This window comes from Lipophrys pholis, assembly GCF_963383615.2.
Source record: "Lipophrys pholis genome assembly, chromosome: 10".
NCBI classification, from domain to species: domain Eukaryota; kingdom Metazoa; phylum Chordata; class Actinopteri; order Blenniiformes; family Blenniidae; genus Lipophrys; species Lipophrys pholis.
This window is the reverse complement of record NC_137640.1, coordinates 18242140-18258719: the sequence shown is the minus strand read 5'-3', so window position 1 is coordinate 18258719 and position 16580 is coordinate 18242140. Positions and strand designations below refer to the sequence as shown.

At 39.7% G+C, this 16580-nt stretch overlaps 1 protein-coding gene across 1 annotated transcript in view; it reads right to left on the bottom strand.

Moving 5' to 3' along the window:
- nek7 (NIMA-related kinase 7) overlaps nucleotides 1–11865 on the bottom strand; it is a 69465-nt gene extending 57600 nt beyond the window's left edge. Inside the window, exon 1 of the mRNA XM_080473689.1 lies at nucleotides 11550–11865. The gene's annotated coding sequence lies outside the window, so the exon portion shown is untranslated. The remainder of the gene's footprint in view (nucleotides 1–11549) is intronic.
- Between the last annotated feature and the right edge of the window lie 4715 nt (nucleotides 11866–16580).

Sequence of the window (16580 nt, the reverse complement as noted above, 5' to 3'; positions counted from 1 at the left end):
ACCTGCGGAGATTTCCAATCCACATCCACAAGGGATTCGCTGCCGGCTGCTCTGCTCACTGGCTGCACAACATGGAAAGGATTTCCTGAACGGAGGCGGGTCTCAATGAGACGCGGAGTAATGAGTCAGGAAATCCATTCCACAGTTTGCAGCCAGCAAGCAGGCCAGCAAAGCAGCACTGTGCTATCCAACTTTTCATGACAACATGTCGCTGTTTGGATGTATTTTATGCTCAAAATACCGCAAAGCAACACAACAACATGCAATGTTTGCAAAGCCGTTGTACAGCGAGGCGGCCTTTCTGCAGCCAGGCGTCACCCTTTAAAAACGCCAGATCGCCGAGGAGAACGGCACTGACAGCAGTTTCAAAACAATGAAAGCAGCTCCTCCACGCTGTAGCAGGCGATTCGGACCTCCGTGAAGCTGCCCCCTACTCCACGTAAGACTCTGTGAAATTAGTCCCATTTATTAGTGCTGGAAAAATTGCTGTTTATGCTGCGTTGCTAAATAATTTCCCTGGGGATTAATAAAGTCATTCTGAAGTTTTAAAGATATAACAAGTTTATTATGAGATGATGACGTCATGCAGACCCCCACATTGTCCAAATTGGACAAAAAGAGTTTGTGCTGTTTCTTTTTGTGACCTTATACTGACCTTAAGTTGTATTTTGGGAGAATACATGCATACATTCATACACTTCATACTTGCCCGTAGAGAGGAGTTTATTACACACTGTAAATGCTAACATACAAATTAATGAAAAAAGATCACTTAACCAAACTCAGTTTTTACCAACCTGTTGAGAACACTACTTTTAAAACTGAATATGTTGAGTGGGGAAATGCACCCCAAATACCATCTAAATGTAAATTCTTTATAGTTTCAATTTGTTGACCAGAGGGTCAAATTGACATGGTGTATTTAACAAAATCTGTTAGTTGACACTATTAAATTATAGAGCAATCTAAGTGAATAGCTATAAGATAACTTGATTGAACCACATACAAACAGTTTTGGTAATGTCCACTAAAAAATTATTTGAGTTACAATATTAAAGGGATAATTGTAATAAATATTACTTTTAAATGTCATTAACTGATCTTCTTCTTTGCCTCCTTATTTGTAGAAAATGTATATTTCAGGCCACAAAAGGAGTAGACAGGGCCACATGTTTGATTTAGAACAAGAAAAATCAGTTTTATGAAGCCCAGCTAAAAGTAGACATTGGTGCACTTGGTTGATAAACCCCTTTAATATGCGATGAACAATGGCATAACCCAAATAAGCCAGTTTCTAAGCTGGAAGACTATACCGCCTGGTAATATTTGCCTGTGAAGGTCAACACAGTTGGTGGTCTTGCACTAACGCAAGGACTACCTTAATTGGGAGTGCAGGGATTTTCCAACACAGTTCAAATGTCCTGTTAATTTCACACTAAAGTGGTTTGAAGAGAAGAAGAAAAAATATTAGGTATGTTAATAAACATTTAAGCTGTATGTAAGGATCAGCGCAGACTGCATCGCTGCCACTCCTGCTTTAAAGCACAACAATGTCCACGTTCATACTAAATGAAATGTTTTTATTTGCTGGAGAATAACTAATAAAATGGTTCACCACATCTCAGAGTGTTTTCTCTGACTATGTAGAACGTTTTCTCGCTGATAAAAAAAGAAAAAAACACCTGATACACATAGCACCAGCAACAGATTTGATTATGAGAACTGTATTTTCAGTACAAATCTGAGAAGCAATCTCACATTTTACAACACTGTATAATATAGGAACCTGTTCATTTATTTATAACAGAATAGAGTTGACAAATATTCCGGAAAAAAAAGAAGAAAAAAAAAAGGAAATATCAGAAACCAAATTTGCAAAGAAAGACAGATGGAAGGAAAGAGAGAAAGAGAGAAAAGCTCCCCAACAGGGGTTGAAAGCAGCTAAACCAGAGAGGTCTTCCCTGCCTCTTCCACACATTAGAATATTAATATTAATGAGACTTCCTGTTTTCCCCGGGTTTTTTTCTCTCCCTCAGACGATTTGAACATGAAAAACTTAAAAAGCGCAAATTCCAGGAGTTGCGTATCACAGTTTGACCTGGAGCCACACAGCAGACACCAACCATGACAGACTCGCTGTTCAAAGCAAGCGGGAGCTGCTTTCATCAGGGGATCCTGGTGTTTTTTGGGGTTTTTTTTACAGTGTGACACCACCAGCCCATGCCATCTGCCTTTTTCTAAAATCAGAACTTCAAGATGTGCTTCCCGCTTGCACGTTGTTTTTAGGTGGGCTTCACAACCAAGGCCCAGCGTCACGCAAGCTTTTGCTGCTATGTTGCTTGCTGACTGCTGTTTACAGCCAAACTTCACAGTGTGGCGCAATGTTAAATATTCACTGTTAAACTGTCAAGCCAGAACGGGTCGGGAACCCAGCCAGGCATTCACACTACAGCGGCATCACATTCTTACTGTCTTCAAAAGAAACTCAACCAAATCAATCACTCTATCTGCAGCCAAATCCAGAATCAGACCAGCCTTTTTCAGTCTTCCTGCCATAAGCCCATTTCCTGACAGCCAAACCCAAAAAGACCATTTTGTAAGGCCCTTTTCCACTGTTCATAGTTATAACTCATTTTCTTTATCATAAATACTACAGAGAAATGCATTAACACACACACACACACTATTTGTACTTAAAAGACACCTCCATTGCAGGCCTGAGTAAGCCTCTGCTGACTCCTGGTGCCTGCCATCAGACATCTGTAAAATATTTTTATTTAGTGCCCCAGTACCACACTGGCAAAGGTCTCTCATCCTTGGCTTGGCAGGACTTCTGACAGAGCCAGCCGGCAGCGCCATATAGGCCTAACCCCTGCTGCTGCAGCTTCCTGCTGCTCTGAGGGAGTCAGGCTGCCTGCCTCCCTGACAGTGGGCCAGGCTGGGCAGGAAGCAGGAGGCTGAGGGGAGGCCCCAGGTAGAAAGGACCCCCAGGAGAGCAAAGGCAAGAAGAGGAGGGGGGGTTAGGAGTTGCAGAAGGCAAAGGGTAGAAAATAGGAAAAAGAAATGAGGAATCTGCATAATGAAAGGGGCCTGGCGAGCAACAAGATAGAAGGGTCTAAGATGAGAAGCTGTAAAAGAAGAAGCGATGGGTCGCACGGGAAGTGGAAAGGGAGTGAGACAAAGGGGCTTGAGGGCAAGTTGGGCAGAAAGAATTGAGGGGAGCTTCTCATTATGACCCCTCTTCCTTTCTTTGTGCCCCCAGGCCTTGACCACAACCTCAAAGCCCTAGGCCAAACCAAGAGACCTCCTCAGAGACCAGGAAGCTCGTGGAAGGCTGCTGTGAATAAGGGAACAAACAGAGAAAGAGAGAAGAGGCAAGTCGGGTAAAGATGCCTCGCACACCCAAATTTGACACCATGACAAAAACAAAATGCAAATGAAAGAAAGTGTTTCACATTTAAATGTTCTTAGGTTTTGCCTGTGACTCAAGCGATTTAGTAACTTGCCACTTCACCTAAAACCAGATAGATAATTACACTATCTTTATGGTACACATACACATAATACAGAGATCTCATTACAATCAGCAAAAGCTCTTTTAGTTGCAAATTGTATATTTAACAGCTGAAAAGAAACAGCTATTAGCTGAGAGGACAGAAATATGGTAAAAATAAATAGTTTAGATATTTATTTCTGATGGTATTCTCGTGTCAAAGACGATTAACACAGTTCATACTTGAGACATCGAGAGAAAGAAATTGCAACACTAAATAACCAGGAAACGCACACTGATGACATAAATGTCTTTACGACAGCCCTGCATTTTAAGCGCAATTTAATAGTTCGCCTGTTAGAAAACTCCTGCAGAATAAATCCTAATCCTCAGACCAATGTGACATCACTACGGAAAAATTAAAAACGAATTTCAAATGTAAAGCAACAAAAGCATGAGAGAAAGTGAAATTCCCCTTGTTTTTCACTCTGAAATAGGGGGAGGGTAAATCAGAGTCTGTCAAAACAAGATGCTCTCATACAAATTTGCTCTCCTCGGCAGCAAATCCCGTGTGAAACATTAAGGCTTATTTGTGGTGAGACTGGAACAAATGCCCATAGCATAGTCAGCATGCCACACACACACACACACACACACACACACACACACACACACACACACACACACACACACACACACACACACACACACACACACACACACACACACACACACACACACACACACACACACACACACACACACACACACACACACACACACACACACACATCTTCCTCTCGCTCTCTGTTCATGAGTGCAAATTCATTCTGCTTTTGTCTCATCTCATGACAAATGCATACTGTCACTGTCACTGATGTGGTGTTTACAGTGACATATAGCATCTTGTAATTATTCTCTGAAAGAGAAATTTTATCCTGGGGGATTTGTATTTTTGCGTCTAGATAATCAAAAGAGATAGAGAGGGAGAGGGGACGACTGGAGAGTGATCGCTAATATTAAAAAAAAAAAAAGAAGAAAAAGAAAATTCTGCTTGAGACGAGACTTTCTGGCACAGTTCACCACGTGACAACAAGGCTTTGGTAGTTTTGTTTTGATCCCAGCATACGTACATGAGTTCATTCTTGAAAAAGCTGTGACCTGCAGAGACAGATCACAGAGCAACAAAAATGACTATTCATAAAGGTCGTTACTAATGTAAAAGGTTAAAAAAAAAGTTAAACACAAATAAGGAATCCGATTCACAGTCACAAATAAGCAAAAGCACAATGTTTAAATTATTCCCCAACGCTAACTGCACGCTACTTCTGTCAAAATATTTTTCTGTATTCATAATTGTCATTACTAAAATGTTTACCTCCCTGTATTCACCAAGCTAATTGTAAGAAAGCCTTTTTTTAAAAAAAAAACAAAGTTAGAGTGTACTGACAACTGTAATGAATCGCTTTATTCTTCATATTTGTTTCTGAATCTTTTTCAGTCTAAAAGAAAATGTGTCATCAACGTGATTGCATTAATTACAGTGATTAGGTACATACCACCATTACATGGAAATGTGCTTGTTTCCATTACAGCAGGGTTTCTAAGCCAAAGACTAGACAATGGTTGTTAAAAAGAAAGAAAAAAAAAGAAAAAGAAATAAACAAACATAAATAAAAGCCTTTTGTTCCCAACACCCTTGGCTGTGAAACAAACCACTGATACTGTGTGGTCATGGCATAAGATGACCCTGGGGCGCAGAAAGCATTTTGTAAACTTTCAACAAGGTCCGAGGTCAGTAATTTTTGTGTTTGCATGTCTTTGTAGTCTGTTTTCCCCCAGAGCACTACAGAGCCCGATGAGAAAAGGCATCAATGCCACAGTGAAATTGAGAACTTTCACGTGACACGAGGAGCTGCAAGGCATCCTCCAAGGATATTTGAATGCTAGAATATCAGTGACCCTTCATAAGATGGAGGGGAGATGGAGATGAAAAATATTGACAGACTGGCTGTTGGTGGAGAGTGGAAGAAGCTACTGAGACAGCCCACTCGTATTGCCAAAGACCTTTTATAAACTCTAACCAAACTGAGCCAGAAAAGGAAAAACTCAATTCCAAGGAAAGCATGAAGCTTGTATTTCACTTTTTGCTTTTAATCATCTCATAATGCAACACGTAACCACAAAAGCCAACACTACAAAATAACCTCTATAGATATCTGCTACCTATCTGCATTATTTCTGTAAAATCCTTGGCCACGGTCTTTGACATCATGCAAAAGACAGTGTTTAATGTAGCTCAAAATTGCCTCAGGAAGCATCTTCCTTCAAATATGCTTTGTGAAAGGAAATAAAACATATAAAAAGAACTATCATTTTTTTGTTCTTCATGAAAACCCACAGGCAAGATGACTGTTAAAGTGGTCAGATGACAAATGTCTCATCTGATCTTTAATCCAGTAGTGGGGCCAGCTTCAGGGCTCAAACAGGAAACCCTCACAGCATTGAGTGATTTGGTAAATTCCACTGTGCGAAATCACTCCTGTGAGCAGCAGATTTCTCCACACCAATGAATGACATTTTACCTTTCAATCTGAACGCCTCAGCTGGAACAAAGTCTCACTGCTAACAAAGATGCACGGAAAAACACACACACACACACACACACACACACACACACACACACACACACACACACACACACACACACACACACACACACACACACACACACTATATGACCACATGTGTCTGACAACATGGCTCAGTGAGACACCATACAAACATATAGGGAAGTACTGACATCACATAGTTGCATTTCCTTCAATAAGTTAAAAATGGATTTATTTGTACAACGGTATATTTTCACTTTGTATTTTCTAAAGTTGTCATTCGGTCAGACTAACCAGAACTCGAACGGCTTTTCTAAACAAATCCAAACAATGCAGCGACACTGAATCGCTGAGTTTTGCCAAAGCTCGTCAAACGTAATCCACCTCTCATCAGCTGAAATTCAAAGTGGGATATACTGGCAGAAGTCCCTCACCACTGAGACTGATGCAAACATTTGGCACCCATTTTCTGATCATCCGGTTCGTGACACATTCCTTGATAGTCAACTTCACAGAGCCAGCCAGCGTTCATCTCAATCACCTGATGACGCTGGCAGACTCACGCCTGTTGTCTCTGACGATGATCGGATGTGGCAACAGAGAAGTGAGTAATAATTGGGTCAACAAGGTATGTCAGTTCCCACTAACTCTCGGTTGAATCATCTCTTTGCAGCAGAGCCAAACGTGATAGTATGACGCTTGAAATATTTGGCTGTGATAGGCAGCGACAGCAACATGGCACAGGATACTGCTTTCAACCTACATGTGACCCCCCCAAATAGTTAGGCCTCCCCGAGATGAAATGAAACCGCCCACATACCTGCACACATATTCTTTCTTTTATTTGTTTTATTTGTTTGTTGTGCCTTGTCTCTGGCATAAAAGCTTCACTTTCCTGTTGTTAATATTTACAAAATTATCATTTGAATGAATTGAATATTTAGGATGAGGATGAACCATATGATACACTAAAGTTCCAGTAAAATTGCAATGAGTGTATTTGAGTTTTGCAATAACCAATTAGACACTTGAAAATCTGATCACATAGAGAAAACCTTGACTTCTTTTATTTAATTTTTCATTCAAATAATCATTTTCTTTTTGACCCCCAGCAGATCTCATCTAAATAATGCCACTCTTCAAGGATGCAACTCTCAGTGTTTTTAACAGCTTGAAATAAACAGCTGGAAGCGGCACTTAAGCCAAGCCTTTTCCTAAATGATTAAAAGGCAAAAAAAAAAAAACGTTTGCTTGGCAGTGGGGCTTCTCCACACAGTCTGAAGATTCAAAAGAAAGAGAGAGAAACTAGTGTTTCTAATTTCAAAATCTGTTATGTAGTATATCTGACAAGTACTTTGGTTGTAGTCTCTTAATAAATTGCCCTGTATCCACATCTTGGAAGTATAAACTGGCTGAAGTACAAATTTGTCTGAGAATTTGCTAACACATATTTAATTATACATTATGAATTAACTATAGTTTCATTTCATTAAAATAATCAGCTTCAGCACTCTGTGACCCTGAGTAGAATAAGTATGATATAGACGATGGATGAATTGACAAATAAGAAAAGTATTTTTCATGCGCAAACATCTATATTATCTATACTTCAAAATACAGTATGCTACTTTTTAAACCATTTTTAGCAGCTGTTTAGGGTCTAATGCTGATATTGAAAGCTAGATATAGGCCAATGCAGTTTTTAACAGTGAGTGTTTGTACTGTGGGTTTTGTGACGATGACTGCACTAAATTATAGGATATGGTTAAGTTATATAATGCACACTCACTAGACATTTTATTTGATATACTAGGAATACAAATACTGTGCCCAATATAAAAGCTGTATTTCATGGGGGTGCTACACTCGAGTCGCTTAATTTTGAAAGCTGCACCTAATATTCTGCTTGACTCATGTACTGGAACATAGTGGCCAAAGAATCAGATGCAGCTGTTAATATAATGTTGTCCAGTTTAATGACACTGCAACCTCCAGTCCCTTCATTATATTTATAGTTTAACATTATCTCTCTCATTAATTTAACCAAAACTGGGCCTTTGTCCTTTCTGAATAGGATTCCCTTATAGCAATGGGATTGTATTAGATCACAGATGAATTCACATCTTCACTGTACGCGTGCCTTCTCAAGACATTTATTATTTGTTTCACAAGTCTCATTTTAAACTGGCTGGACTCAGACAACTATTATCTTTATTATTATTATTATTATTATTATTATTATTTTTGCCATCCTACTCTAATTTAGTTTGACTGTGACACTACAGGATCCTATGTAAAATAGTGATGGAATGAATTGTACCCAATTTGATCTCAAGTCGGACATCTGATAACCACCAAATGAGGGGTGCAACGATACCAATACTTGTATCCGGGAGTTTAAACATTCAGCCTTGGCCTACTCCCTCCATTCCAGCAGGACGCACAGACCTGTTAGAATAGCATAGCACACATGCTGGGGTCTCTTTCTGAACAGACAAAATGTCTCAGAATATTTGGATCAGAGCACAAAACTCCCCGACTGCCTCACTGCTCACCAAAGGGCTCCTTTGGAAAAGCCCCTGTAAGTGAAAAATATTTGGCAGAGCCATGTTTTATAAACTATCAGTAAAAATGTAAGTAGCATAGTTTAGTTATATTTACCAATTCAGCTTTTTTTCTTCTCTTTTTTTTTTACCAGATGTGTTGCAATGCCAAAGCCAAAAAGAATCAAAGTAAATATTTAAGTGTGAGTTAAATGTTATCTAGAATTAGAGAGCATCAGAAGGGGATGCACAATGTTGGATATGTATCGATATCCGAAATGCCGATTGCCAATAGAAATTGTGATGCAGTACTTAATACTGACAACATTAAATCAACATCAAACAATGATGCTTTTGTCAACTCTGTGATGTGACTGCTGTTATTTTGTAGCAGCTCTGAGACCAAATTCAGAAAACAAATGCAACTTACATGTAAGTCACATTTATTTGTGTACAATTTTTGAATACAGGACAATAAACTCTTTCTTTAATATTCTCAGAACATTTTGAAAAATAACGATGGTATGAAATACTTTGTAATTGTTAACCATTTCTGGTTGCAGGAATAATGAAAATGCACTTCACAGCTTTAAAGAAGATAAAGGAGTGCCTATATCGAAATGAATAAATGTGAATTAGTCGGCTGAAAGTGATATACTGACTCTTGTATTAACTTACTGAAATACTTTTTTTTAAGAACATGAGCCCATGTGGTTACACAATCTCTAAAGATATAAATGAAAACTCAAAACTAAGTTCAGGCTATTGTACATACTTATCTGAGCAAGAACCAATGACAGTCATGTGGACGATGTGCAAGCAAAATAAACTACAGTGCAGAATTCCTTTCAAGTCCAACAGAGAAAACAAATTACAATCCTACAACCTACAAATCAAGAATGAGAGGCAGATGTTTCTGTATGAAAATAAGCACCAGGGATGTCAAACACACATTTTAATTCAGGAGCCACATACAGCCTTGTTTCAACTTGAGTAGGCCAGACTGGTACAGTAGAACCATAATTACCTTTAAAATTAAACTGTTATGGTGCAGAGTATAGGAGTATAGTATAGAAATCTTTCTGGTTTGTTTGCTTTTTTGGCGAGCCAGATTAGAACTTCTTGCAGGCCAGTTTTGAGCCACGGGCCTTATGGCCCTGATCTATACAGTTTCTCTGTTGGAGACAGCGCTGGCAGGGAGGTACTTGCAAACTACATGGACCAGAACTGGGAAGCGAGCCAGGTTATACTTTCAGTACTTAAAAAGAGCGTGTTTTTAACTCCTCGTCCCTTGACCGACTTTGAGCACTCATAAAAAATGGTGACTTTATCAGTTTCTAAAACTTATGAAAAAAATATCCTCACAGCAGACAGATTTGATTTTTCCCTCTTTTCCACTCATCAATGTAATGATGTCGGGGTTTTTTGTTTTTACTTTGGCGGCCTAGCACGCTTATGGCGTGCTCAGGCTGGTTATGCCATGACAAAAATAAAAAAGAAAGAAATCTGCATACGACTATTGGCACTTCAAAACAATGTTATAGTGTTTTTCAGCTTATACCAATGTTGTGCCAATGTCATTGTGCATCCCTACATCAGACGATTATAAAACACTTTGAAAACAATTGTAATTGTGATGGCATTTAATAAGTACTCATATTGGTACTCGATATCGGCAAGTAGCTAAAGCTTAGTACTCGCACTTGTACTCGTCCTTTATAATACTGATATCATACATCCCCAGCTTCAAATAATGACACTTCCAAATTTCTGCCTTTTTCCCAGTGAAAAAATATTTCACAAACATGAAAAAGCTATAAAGAATAAAATACAACAAAACGTCAAAAAACTGTACCTTACATCAGACACTCTTATTTTCTCTAAATCTTAGATGCAGTAATGAAACTAATGAATGTATGCCTTACTTTGCTCTCCAGACTGTCTCAAAGTTGAGAAGTACAAACTACAACAGCGTTTCTCATCTGACGATTGTAGGTCTGTCACACGTCAACACACGTGATTGCAGCTCACATCAGTTTGTTTTAATGAATTTACCCTCTTTGCTATGAAAACAGCATTAGCATTAAAGCCATACAAGGAGGAAGATGACCTTCACCGCTGCATCGGTGATTATACTGATTATTACTATAACAGTGTTATATCCACAAAGCTCACTAAAACACTACAACCCGGCTGAATTAAAGTGATTCTTTTCTCTGGATTTAATAGTTTGCAAGTTCACCTCCTCGGCCTTACTGTACCTTTTACTCGGCCGCTTTTCGGCCCACGTGCCACATGTTTGACATCCCTGTGTTATTACTTGTTGCCATGAAGTCCGAAAGATCACGTCTACTGTTTCTATTTTTCTTCCTCCAGCGACAACAGACAAGTTATGATCAGACCAAACACCACAAATAAACCACCATGAGAATACAGAGTGGCACATTTTGACTATGACACTTGTTGAATCTCGTTTTTCATTGGTGTAAAGTCACGATAGCATGACTGTGCAGCATGTCATTAAAAGTGACACAAACACGCCGAGCTGCACGATTTAGCTAAAAGTCCCAGTAAAGTGAGAGCAGTTGCTCTTTACATTGTAATGACCATGTTACGACGTTGGTATTGTGATCCACTGACACAGTCCGCGGTGCGACTTAAAGGCTTTTTAACTTAGCGAGGCGCTATGCTAGCCGGCTAACAGGCTAAGCTACCTAGCACGCGAACTTCGTGGAAACTTTTGCGGGTGAGCGTTAACTCGTGATTTCTATAAAAACTATTACCTCCCGCAGCCTCTACGAGATTATCCCTCCCCAGAGGAGCCACACGGGGACTGCGGTGCAGTTTGGAAGAGGTTATTCAGCCGTGGCTTAGTTTCATAAGTTCATTGTCAGTGCTTACCAGGAAGTGGGAGTCTTGTTGCTAAGCTATTCCTCCTTCACGCTGGGAGCCTCTGCTGATGATTATGGCGCTTGTCTTTGTTTTGACTTTCCCGTCCTTTTACCAAGGTCGCCGCAGAAAGTCGACTTGACCAGCCTCTCGCCCGGCGTGGCTCTTCGCCCTGTGCGCAGGGAAAGTTGTGTTCGCAGGGAGCGCCCGTGCCGAGACGTGTACGTGTTTTCAGACAGCCTGCGTGCTGCACCGCTGGGCCCCCCTCATCACCGCGCTGCGCTCGCGCTGACCCGTGTGCCAGCAATGTAAACAACCCAGCATTCCCGGAGCGCGGAGGAGGGGCAAGTGTCAAAGAGTTGGAGGGAAGCTGTCAAATGCCGCGAGATTCAACAGAGAAACTCAAACCACCACCCCGGACCCTCACCTCCACCTGGCCGCTGCCACTGCCAATAAGTTTCACGTGAATCGTGAGCTTTTAACACCCAGTGTGCTGAGACGGAGCACGTCAGAGTGCAGCCTGGACTCCCCGTCTCAACCTTCACAGGGCGAGTGACCATATCTGGATCGGTTATTATATTTTTCTTTCCAGCTGTGATTACAGAAAGGTGTGTGGATGTGAATAAAAACCAGGATTCAATGATGTGCAAATCCCAATCTCAAAATGTTCGATTCAATTTTATTTGTATAGCACCAGATACAGCACAGTCATCTCAAGGTACTGTTACAGAGAAAAAAAAACAACAATTCCACATGAGCAAGTATAGCCGACAGTGGACTTAAAAAAAACTTGATTTTAAGAGAAAGAAACTTGCAGAACCAGGCTCAGAAGTGGAAACTTTCTGCTTTTCTGGTTTGGGTGAGGGGATAGAAAGAGAGAAAAGGCCAGGACAGAGACTGAGAGCAACAAGCAAACAGACATAAAGAGTACCAGCATCATAATAAATGTTAAAAGTAACATATCAACATTTTGGGAAACATCTCGAGTCTGATAGACTGTGCACTTGGCCTTTCTGGGATAAGAACATAATGTGAGGCTAATTCAGGAGTTACCAAAGGGTGACAGGCTGAGCCAGCCCACCCATACACGAAAAAAAAATTGACCCCCACCTAAAAAATCTATTTTGGAAGATATTACAGTTAACATGTTTTGAGATCCATACGAAATAATAACATAACTGTTCTGCTTGTTAGAGACATTTAATCTGAAATCTTTGTCTCTTTCACACTTTTTTTTCCCCAGAGCACAAATTCTCTTCTAAAATAGTGTTAGTCTAAACCTTTTTTTTTTTAACAAAGTAATTACCAGTCACATCCTCCAATTATTTCTTTTTGTCAGAATTTCTTCTCCAAAAAATAAAAAAAAATTTGCTGGAAAAGGGGGATTCCATTGATCCCCATTTCTCCTGTTGCTGCGCCTCTCCTGAAGCTCTCTGGTGGTAACCCAGGGGAGGCCCACCCCACACCTAGAGCAGCAGTGTGAGTGAGTGTGTGATTGTCTGTCTCTCTGTGTTTGCCCTGTCATGGACTGGTGACTTGTCCAGGTTGTATCTCGCCTTCAGCCATAGTCCACTGAGATCGGCTCCAGTGCCCTGTGACCCCCAAGGTGGATCAAGTGGTGTAGAAGATACTAGATGGATAAATTTGATAGCAGCAAGACAACTCAAGAATAGTTGTGACAGTGTTGTATCTGGCACCATGATGGTGCAAAAATATGCTTTCTCTCCTCAGATGTGCACAGGGGCGTAGCTGCCAAGGAGGACACCGAGGTCTAGACCTAGGTATTTTTCCCATGCGAATGTAATTAAAAATAGTTAAAACATGCTTTTGGAACAAGGTAGTTTTATAAGTGGATACACACACATATTCACAACATATACTGAAATTACTTGTTTTAAATGTTTCAATTTTAATTACATTTTGGTCTTTATATTTCAGTCGCTACTTGGGATAATGAGTGGTGGACCTCAGTATTTCTGAAACTCTGGCTACGGCCCTGGACGTACATTTCCCTCCCTTGAGCATCATGGATTTATTCTGTTTAATTGTTCAACAAACAATCTATTTATGTACTCAGAGACAATTACCTATAATATTATTTTGCTGTTTTTGATCACCATGGACTGCACCGTTCACTGTATCTGTGAGCACATTTGAGAGGGGAGTTACATGGGCGACAGAGAACATTTAGAAACACAGAAAAAAAGCTGGGACATTCATGATTTAGACATGTTCATAAATTCAAACTGTCAACAAGGCTTTATATTTTACTGTACAGAGGGCAATTCAGCACCCTAACTCTGGATAGACTCTTTGTAGTACGGTAGTTTAAGATGCCCACTCCAGACCTGGGGGTTGTACAGGCCACACAGGGTCTTTGATTGTCCCTGATGGACTGCCTGAGGACAATGACTATGAATCAAATGAACAATTCCAGGTACACAATGCATGCAGGACATGCACTTACATGCATTCATTGGTTTACTCATACCCACAAGTGCATTTTATTTTACAGCTAGCAGATTTAGTGACTATTGCTCTGCAATGATATAAAAGGAAATCAAGGTTGTTGTAGAAATATAGTTTAAGTCTTTATGGGCTCAAGTTAAAGGTAAAAGCCTTGTGTGTAGTTTGTGGAGAATAGATTGATGTGTTCAAGGATTTCAAATGAATCATTATTAACTATAAAAGAGAGGAAGACAAAAAACTATTAATGAAAAGCAGGAAGTGCAGCCCCACAAAAGCCACGTGACAAACGGTTTTAGTTTTTTAAATAGATGTATTAATAATATAAATCATTTTCACTTCTGGTTCAGTCCTCCACATCAGTTTTAGTTCTTCATGTGACCCCTGAGGAGAATGTAATTGCCCAACCCGCCATAGGCAGTAATGTAACCCTACACTGTGAGCCCAAAGATCACAAGCAATAAATACTGAAATTGGGCCTTTTCCCTCTAAATTCTTTGAATATTTTATCAATATTGATATTGATGTATTGCAGATTGTAGGATTTCTGCACTCTGCTGTTTCACATCAAGGGACGTTTTTGTGAAATTGTACAACAATTTCGAGACAATTTAAATGTTTAAAATGTTCACTTTATGTGCAGCGCATACCCCTTCTATGGAAGTCTTTCATCTTTGAATGGCCGACAATGATATAGATTTCTTAACCTGTTTTTAAGAATTAAAATTACCTAGTAAAAAAAAAAAGTGAATTTTGCTTTTTAGACCAGCATTGCGTCCTTGCACAATTGGAAACTGGAATATATATATATTTGTCAGGGGTGTTCACCATCAGTAACACCATCATTCAGTCATAGGAGTAGTTAAAGTGTATCTAATGGTATAGTGTGCGCTTTTGCCAGGTTTTAAAATGATCTCATTGTCTTGATGGACTTCATTACTGCTGAAATATGTCAAAGAGTGACATATAAATGTCATTCCTCGCATGTGAATTTCATATACGCTAAGCAAAAGTACAATATTTACCCCTTCGATGGCTTGGTGTCAAATGACTAACAAGCTTAATTTGCTGTCATTGACAGTATAAAAGACTCAGTTACTTTTTAACCACTGTTGATGACAAACTATGAAGTAGCAACAAAACTAAAAGATTTGATATTTTGACTTTGTTTAGAATTTCTGAAATGATCTGTTGGTGTAAGTAAGTGTGACTGTCAGTTTGTGCAGCAGAGAGACCAAGGCAGCCGGGGCTTAGTGGATTCTCCTGAACACACGTTGAAATATGCACGCAGTCTTGCTTGCCATCATTATACACATGCGTGGAGACTACCCACACATCCCATGGCACACACGCATACACGCCGTCTGTAATTGGGAATATTAAGAGAAGTTATTGGTAAAAAATGGTATTGCGTATTGACACGCATGGACAGCGAGAGCATCTGGAAGCTGATCAGCTTACTGTGCTTTGATAAAAGCTTCAGTGCTGATTTCAGACTGACAATTCAAACACTGCCGATACACAAGAAACACATCTGTCTTCTTCCCATCCCCATTGTTAATAATCAACAAGTTAGGTGGGGTTGTGTTTTTTCTCCCTACTTCAATAGCCTTTTTTGTTAACCTCACTGCAAATATGGAGAAGGGAAAGATGCCTGGAGTGTGGGATTTTTTTCCCTCTTTTTCTTCAACAACAGTTGAAGATTAAAAGAAATGTCTCACAGAAATCTGTCAATTCTGTATGTGAATAATGCTGTGTGGAATTTAATGGCATGAGTTATATTGGGTTTCCTCTACACCCACATTTTCTTTCAATAAGATCAATGCCGCTCAGTGACAGATAGGGACGGTCTTTTGTATCTTCAAATTTCAGGTTTCTAAGGGAATAATTAGATGGATGGATGAAAAGTAATGCATCAGTCTGCAAGGGGAGCTGCACCCCGAGATCCTCTAGTTCAACACACATGCCTCCACGTCTGTTTGGTAGAAAACTGTTTAATAATCGTGTTGGATTTCTATTGTTCTAAAAGTGGCTCTGTGCACTGATCTGCCGCTTTAAACCAATGGCAAACTTTTTGTGTTCTTTTTGCTGATATTGTTTATTTAACAGAGAGGATTTCCTTCTGATTTGGGGATATTTTTTTCAGCATGAAGAGTATTGGCGTCTTTTTCACTCCGTTCCTTTTCAAACTTTCTGGTGTCGCTCGCAGGTAACCGTGATGGAAAAGGTGCTTCCTCCAGGGGAAAATGAAAAAGGTTGAATTGCTGACTATATAGAAACCCTTTAGACATGTTACTGTAAATGTGACATTCATTTCTCATGTGTTTGAGCAAAATTCTTCTCATTGTTGGGACCTCTTTGTCGGGAATTTTGAAAATATAAATAAAGTGGGGGTTTTTACCTGAATTTAGATAATAAGTCCATGTCAAAACACCCGAGTCCAGAAACTAAAAGGGACAATATGAACTGTATGTCTTTGCAAACCAGTGTATTTCATTTCTTATAGACCCACATGAATATCATAACATATGCACATTAAGCTCACCTTTTGTTTCCTCACGCATTCAGAATCGAGTG